Raw genomic sequence first — 8,454 nt, 5'->3', positions numbered from 1 at the left:
CTGTGGCTGATGGATTTGTTCATGGCCTCTGAGTCATCTCTCTCCAGAGGTGTCTCTGTGGCTGCTGCAGAGATCCTGAGATCAAGCACTGAGGCACCCTTGATATCTACAATGCCCCTCTTCCAGACAGTGAAATAGTAGAAGGAGACTTCTACTCCTCCTCTAACTCCAAAGGTCCCTTTTATTCCTCCAGGATGTCTTCTGGGGTAAGAACCCATGAAGAAGATCCCAGTGCTGCTGGCTTTCCTGGGGTTCATACCTACACCCTATAGACAACTGCCACTGCCCTTCTCCCATCAGTGGGTGTGTGCCCAACTCCCACTCTGAGCCCCTCCTCTCTCTGACCAGGCAGGCCCAGCCCTACATGAGGGTCAGACACAGCCTCTTGGTCCCTCGGACCCGGAAGAACACACACCTGTTCTCCACACAGCATCCTTGAGGTCTTTCTCACATGGCTGAAGGGCAGGGGTGGGTATCCCTCATCTTTCCCACTATCAGGGGTAGGGTGGGCTGCAGAGAGTGCACAGGACACTGATAGTTCTCTGCAGAGAAATCTCCTTTGTCAACCTCTTGCCAACCTCTATTCCTTACATGGGCTAAAGCTGGGGATGACCAAAGACTGATGGCGGCATTGACTCTCGCCTCCATTTCAAACTCCTGTATAGGCGCTCCAGCACCACTCTTTGGAATGACAGTGGGACTTCCCACCAACACTTTTATTACTAGCTTCTGCTGAAATTCAGAGACAAGAGGGTTGGCTACTGTGAAGATCTTGTTTCAAATGTTTGTTGAAATGAATTCCAAAAATGGAAAATGACAAGATACGTCTCCAAAGGAGGTCTACTGCTCCTGAGCCATGCCCAGAAGACCAGTGCTGCCAAGAACAGAGCATCTGATGAATTCTTAAGCTTGCTGGGAACATCTTCAGACTGGGGAGGCAGGGAAAGAAATGTCTTTGAGAAAAGAGTTCTTTGGGGATGTGGATGTGGCAGGACACTGGGAAAAAAAGATCACACCACCCAGGAGGTTGTAACAAGGAGGGGAACAGTGGGGACATTCAGCCTGGAGGTTCCAGTCCAGAACTCATTCTCCCCAGGACGCTAAGGTCCTTTTATGACAGAAGGGAACTGCCCCTGCTGGGAGCTGCCTTTGGCAATCCCAACCCTCCTTATTTAAATATCAGTACTTCTCAACTTCTATCTGAAAGTGCATATTTAAAAATGAATAAATAAATATCAGTGTTGATCTCCATTCTCCTTTTTGCCCCAAAACTCCATATCCCAGTAGAAAGTCTCAGAGATCTGCTTCTTACCAGCTTGAGGACTAGAATAAAGAAGGAGAAACAGAAATAGATGTGAGAGACACTAACCACCATTATTCCAGCACATACAATGATCTAACTAGCCTATTACAATACAAATCATTTGACCTTTACAATTCTAAGGAGTGAATGGAACTAGCTTCATTTAACTTATAGGGAAAACGAGGCTCAAATTGATTGGGAGATTTTCCCATGGAAACACAGATGGAAGAAACAGGGTGAGTACAACTTGCTTCCCCCAGAACATTCCCTGGTCTTTCCTGCCAGTGCTCACACTGTGTGTTCCACCTAAAGGGCCATTAATTTTTTTTTTTTTTTTTTTTTTTGACATAGGGTCTCACTCCATTGCTCAGACTGGTGTGCAGTGGTGTGATCACGGCTCAACCTCAACCTCCTGGGCTCAAGTGATCCTCCCGCCTCAGCCTTCCAAGTGCCTGGGACTACAGTCGTGCATCACCACGCTCACCCAGCTAATTTTTTATTTATTTTTTGTAGAGAGAAGGTCTCACTGTATTGCCCCGTTGGTCTCAAACTCCTGGGTTCAAGTGATCCTCCTGCCCCAGCCTCCCAAAGTGCTGAGATTACAGGTGTCAGCCACTGCACCCAATCCCCATTATTCTTAAAAGGCCAACTCTCATCTACCTCTTGCATCTGGCCATTTCAGATGACTCCAAGGTGGAGGCAAGCGCATCTTCCTCTATCAGATGGGACTTTGTACCTCTTTTATGACAGTCTTCTCCTAATGTGGCCACCTGTGTACATCTTATTTCCTCTCCTAGAATGTGAAATCCTTAAGAACAGTGACAGTGTCTTATTCAACTAGGTATGACCCAAAGCATTTCATAGGAGCATTAGAGAAGTTTCTTGCTCACGGTAGGTGTTTGACACATGTTTGTTGCATGAGAAACACAGAGGCATTGCAAAAGATGAAATCTCAGGTATGCTGGTACCACAGCCCCTTGTTTGCAGCTCAGATGAACTAGATCTGAGGGTTCGCTGTCATCAAAAGCAAACGCTGGCCAGTTGCCAGAGGGCATCTACCCCATCCTGGCTTCTGCTTCAAAGTTTCTTCTAAGTCCCAGCCGCAGCTCTCTTGATCTTTCCCTATTTGCTCATTAAAGTTAATTTGGGACATGAAAACATCCAGAACCAAAAATTTCATTAAGTCCAGTTCTTAATGCAGCAACTGCAGACAAAACAGGTAAAAATAGGGCAGAGGTTCTGAGTATGAGTCCAGCAAATGTGGCACCTGTTTAAACCTCAGGCCCTCTGTTCATGGACTGATATCTTCAGTCAGCTTGGGGGATGCTGAGAATATCAAGGGAAGCCAATTATGTCCCTTTATAGAGAAATTTTAAGTATTCAAGGAGCTCCTCGGTTCTCATTCTTGGGGTATTAAAGAAATAACAGGCCAGGCGCAGTGGCTCACACCTGTAATCCCAGCACTTTGGGAGGCCGAGGTGAGCTGATCACTTCAGGTCAGGAGTTCAAGACCCGCCTGGACAACACGGTGAAACCCCATCTCTAGTAAAAATACAAAAATTAGCCAGGCATGGTGGCGCACGCTTGCAGTCCCAGCTACTCGGGAGACCGAGGCAGGATAATCACTTGAACCCAGGAGTCAGAGGTTGCAGTGAGCTGAGATTGTGCCACTGCACTCCAGCCTGGGTGACACAGTGAGAACCTCTCTCAAAAAAAAAAAAAAAAAAAAGAAGAAGAAGAAGAAGAGGAAGAGGAAGAAAAGAAAGAAAGAAACGACAATTTTTGTAAAAAGTCTCATTGAGAGTCCTGGAAAAGGACTAAGATACCAATTATTAATATCAGCTACCTTTTTCTGAGTTATTATGAGGATTGTGCTGAGTATTTTTACATAAATTATGTTTTCTAATCCATACAGTAACAGTAACCCTCTGAAGTGACAGAAGTTAAGCTATTGGCTTGAGCTCTTATAACTACTGAATGGCAGAAAACATGACAAAGGTGAGGCTCCCACCATGGCAGAGTAGTCCTAGAGTCTGTACCATTAAACACCTCACTGTGTTGCTTGTTAGGGTATCTCATAATGTCCTTTTCTTTCTTTTCTTTTGAGACAGAGTCTCGCTCTGCCACCCAGGCTAGAGTGCAGTGGAGCGACCTCTGCTCACTGCAAGCTCCGCCTCCTGGGTTCACGCCATTCTCCTGCCTCAACTTCCTGAGTAGCTGGGACTACAGGTGCCCACCACCACACCTGGCTAATTTTTTGTATTTTTAGTAGAGATGGGGTTTCACTGTGTTAGCCAGGATGGTCTTGATCTCCTGACCTCATGATCTGCCTGCCTCGGCCTCCCAAAGTGCTGGAATTACACCTTGTCCTTCTTAACAGGAAGAAAGACACTAGCCAATAACTGCTGCATTAGATGGTGCTGCTCTGAGTGAGATACCAGTGAGGTGAGGCCTTGATGTTAATTAAATCTCATATATAAAATTCATTTATTTGAGGAACAAAAGAGTAGGGGCTTCACACAAACTACTGGTGCTACGAGAAACCAAGGACATCTTTGCCTGTGACATGCCTCTATTGCATGTCAAGGCTCTTAAGATCCAATGGGATTGTTTGTAAAGTTTGACAAAGCTGGAGCTGGAGGAATGAGGAAAGCTGGAGAACACAGAAATATGGTAAATTGTCCCCAATCTCAGGCTTCTCTAATATTCCATTCTAACACACTTATCTTTTTTTAGGGGAAATTTTAATTCTAGTAAGTGTAAGTTACTCATTCTTATGGAATTATTTTTAAAGGAAGAACTGGGGTCCGAAATATATCAGTAAGTCTAAATACATTAATGATCACAATAAATTTAAGTATCTTAAATTCCTTTGTCAAAGTAACACAGATCTTCTGAATACCCTAAACTATAGTGTTAAACTATATAGTATTTAAAAGACATATTCTTAAACTAAGGGGACACAAAAAGGCTGACAAATAGGCATTAAAGTATACTAGATAAATAATAAAAGAAAGCACATGCTATAATGCTAATATCTGACAAAAGAAAATGAAATGAGAAGCATTAACAATTAAGAGGGGCAAAGATATTTTTCTTTCAATTGTATTCAATTCACCAAGAAGATAAAACAGTTATGAATCTTAATGCATTGACAATGTGGCATTATATTTTTGTATATATAAACATATGCATTAAATAAATGCTGATAGAAATAAAGAGAAATAATACAGAGCCACGGTCAAACAACATAATACATTCGTTTCAGAAATAATCATATCATATATAAAATTAATAAAAATTAATTGCATTTGAATTGATTTTAAAGATTTGAATTAATTATTTTGAATATTTGAATATCAAAGTTTTCAGTTCAAAGTTTGAATACTGTTCACGGAACATTTATTAAGAAAAAAATACATCCCCTTGCTCTCCCCCACTCTGCTCAAAGCAGAAATAACATCAACATAAAAAGAATGGTAGAAGGAAACAAAACAATATATTTGGAAATTAAGACATTCTTCTAGATAACTTTTGTGTTAAAGATAAAATAAAATAAACATGGAAAAACTAGTAAGAAGTGAATGGTAACTCCATATATCAGAGACTCTAGATTGCAGCCAGAGTAGAATCAGGAGAAAAAGGAAGTCTCCTCCAAACCCTACAGGGATTATGAGTAAGGGGCGGCTGAGCTAGTTGCCCCTTATAGGTTCATCCCACATTGCCAATTCTCCTGAGCTTTCAGACTTCTTAGAGTGGCACTATCCAATACAGTAGCTGCTAGCCCCAAGTGCTAAATTTAAATTAATTAAAGTAAAATAAAATTCAAAATTCAGTGTCTTAGTTGTTCTGGTCACATTTTAAGTACTCAATAGCCACAGGTGGCTGGAAGTTATTGTGCTGGACAGCACAAGCTACAGAACATTCCATCGTAGAAATAGAAAGTTCTGTTTGGCAGTGCTTCTCTAATGTTTGCCAGGGACATTCCAAAATGTCAATTCCACTGACTGTAGGCCACTACTGAGTCCAGGTTTCAACTGGCCAACCTAGCGGACTGTATGTACTACTTCTATTTGCTCAAGCCAACATATTAAATTCCGAATCTCAGGGAAGTAAACTCATATTGAGAAATGTGGTTAAGTCAGCTCTTCGATTTTACTTTAGATGGTTAAATAGCTTTAGGATTCATTCATAGCCGTGCTACCCAAACTCTGGCCAAAACTGATTGGTAAAGTCTCATAATTATTGTAGTGTGTCAGTTTCCTCTCCCACCTCAGACCAGGTCTTGTACATCCTTACCTGGGACCTACTGTTGTTATGATCCTGGAGGTACTTAGAGAAGTGGGAGTGGATCCTACAGAAGTCAGCATCCCATGGGGATGGCATTCTCCCAGGTGCAGTCATTGAAAGGTGTTTATAAAGAGGAAAGTGCCCTCTTTGGTGGGAAGAGGGGTTTCCTCAATCAAAAAAGAAGGTCATACAGAATTGGGGAGTTCAAAGTTTTCAGCCTGCCCAGGCGCAGTGGCTCACACCTGTAATCCCAGCATTTTGGGAGACTGAGGCAGGCAGATTGCTTGAGGTCAGGAGTTCGAGACCAGCCTGGCCAACATGGTGAAACCCCGTCTCTACTAAAAATACAAAAATTAGCTAGGCATGGTGGTGTGGGCCTGTAGTCCCAGCAACTCGGGAGGCTGAGGTGGGAGGATCACTTGAGCCTGGGAGGTGGAGGTTGCAGTGAACTGAGGTTGTGCCACTGCACTCCAGCCTGGGTGACAGTGAGACACTGTCTCAAAAAACAAAACAAAACAAAACAAAACAACCCAAAGTTTTCAGCCTCACCTCTTTCTCCTTCTCGTATCTCAGGATCTCCCTCCTTCTCCCACCAGTGTCCTTTTAGTCTTAGAGACTGGCAGGGGCAAGCATTTAATTGGCTCTGCCACTGTGCAAGTCATACAATCCAGCGCTTGATGTCATCTTTGCCATATCTGCCATGAAACTAGAAGAAATGAGGGATTCCTTCAAAGTTGGCATAACAGTGCTTTCATTTTCCACCCATCTTCTGAATTGAGTATTTAAGGCCTTCAATTTTTCTTTTCACTCTGTACACTCTCTTGGGCAGCACTGTCCAATACAACCTTCCGCATGGATAAAAGTGTTCTCTACCTGTGCTGCCCTATAATATAGCAGTCACTAGCCACATGCGGTTTTTGAGCACTTGAAATGTGGCTAGTGTGACTGAAGAACCGAATTTTAAATTTTATTTAATTTTAATTAATCTTAATTTTAATGTAAATAGCCACATGTGGTTAGTGGCTACCAGACTGGACAGTGCAGCTCCAGGGCACCAAAAGGAGTTAGCTGACCACAAATTTTTATAATCACTATTGTCATCATCTTACCAATTTGCTAAAGTCACTTCCTCTCCCAACCCCTTGTCCTCCACTTGCACTTCAGTCCATACAATAATGGTGTGATTGTGATGCCACCATAACTTAGAAATGAAATGTCTCCTTTTCCCTGGCAAGGAGGTTATCCATGCATTTCTAAGTGTGAGAGCAACCTAGTCCCAGAATTCTATCTTCAGGGCCACTCCTGAGGCCACTCTTGATATCTGTTACTCTATCAATCATTGATCTAGAATTGCACACTCAAATGGGGTAAAACAGTTATGTGTTAACTAAAGGAGTCATTTAAAACACTGTTGGCAGGAAAGCTAACATATCCAAGAGTTAGCGACAGTGAAGAGCCACTAACCACACCTAGGCACAGGGAAGCAGCCGACCAGACCTGAGGGGTAGCTCTAGCTATAGGAGCTGGCCTCCTGCTGGAGCTGGGGCCCTCTGTAGGTGATGCAAACAACCTCTGCACTCAGCAGAGAGGCTACCTGGGAATGGATATGTCAGACCCATTCTCCTCCTGCTCACCACCCTCCTTCCTCCTTCCTGTGCCTTCCTTTAACAAACCCAACCAGAAGCCAGAATGTGAAGAAGGTTGTTATTGCCATCCATAAAGTGCGGCCTCCAGAGACACAGAGGGTGGGCAAGGGTGGAGGGTGGTTCTAAAGTTGCAAACAAAACATTTCTCTGTTTGTGCTACTACAGTAGCTCACCCATGTTTGAACTATTAAGAAAAAAGTCTGGACAGATGAGACCTGGACTCTGACCTTGTGCTGATTCCCCATAGAAATGCCACCTGTGAATTCCTGATGAAGGCAGCTGGTCTTCCCTCTCCTAGAGCTATTTCCTAATGAAATGAAATGAGTTATAAACTTTAACAATGACAAACACAGTGAGGAAAACTTAAGCAACCAAAGAAGGACAAATTTAAAAGGTGATTTTGAAAGAATCTTACAGTAAAACATAGTAAAAAGCAGTTTTCTATGACAAGTCTAGAGATGCTTCCTTGTACCTTCCCCACAAACAAGTCTTGTTATTGAAATCCTCTAAAATGCATTCAACACATCACTCACCATGAAACTCTGTAATTCTAAATAATTCTTTAATATAGGTTTGTATATGTAGTGTGTGAGTATGTATACTACACTTTTAGCGATATTGTAAGCTCTGTGAGGACAAGATTACGTCACCACAATCAGTAAATTCATATTTACTGGATTCCTGAGGACCTTCTTGCTCACTGGAGCATTTCATGATGCTAGACACAGTGGTAAAGGCTGTACCTGGGGCCTCTTGGGACTATGGGATGGTGCATCAGGGAGACAGACGTTGGGGGAGTCTCACCATGGAGTAGACAGGCCACAAAGGACTTCCTCGGCTCTTTTGATCAGTCTGAGTTTCCCCCACGAAACAGTTTTCCTGGTACTCTGTGTCCAGACTCTGGAGCTGTCTGGCAGTTCTGCTAATCATTCACCACCTTTGGCTTCTTTCTCAGCTACTGTGGGCAGTGTGTCTGGTTTGGGATGGGTGATTCCTATCTTCAAAGTCCTGGGATCAGGATGTTCATGTTTTAAACGAACAACACGTAGCTTTGATGCCTGGCCAAGGAGGGGGACTGGACACCACAGATAGAAGGTTATTTTGGGGTTATTTATTCTGCATCCATATAATTTTCAGCCTCAAACATCTGGTGTTCCAGTGCACACTTCTGCCCTCCTCCTACTCTGACTGTCGACACCCTGTTTCAGTTGTCAG

The 8,454-nt window shown here is 43.1% G+C and overlaps 1 long non-coding RNA gene across 1 annotated transcript; it reads right to left on the bottom strand.

Moving 5' to 3' along the window:
* Positions 1–1,196: 1,196 nt before the first annotated feature.
* LOC108512706 (uncharacterized) lies at positions 1,197–8,454 on the bottom strand. The gene is made up of 4 exons (XR_001880664.1): positions 8,044–8,454; positions 7,467–7,546; positions 6,703–6,820; positions 1,197–1,323 (listed from the first exon to the last, which is right to left on the bottom strand). It is a non-coding gene; the product is annotated as an uncharacterized LOC108512706 (long non-coding RNA).

This window comes from Rhinopithecus bieti, unplaced genomic scaffold (genome assembly GCF_001698545.2).
Source record: "Rhinopithecus bieti isolate Rb0 unplaced genomic scaffold, ASM169854v2 scaffold_27006, whole genome shotgun sequence".
NCBI lineage: Eukaryota > Metazoa > Chordata > Mammalia > Primates > Cercopithecidae > Rhinopithecus > Rhinopithecus bieti.
The sequence above is the reverse complement of the archived record's forward strand: the minus strand, read 5'-3'. Positions and strand labels throughout refer to the sequence as shown.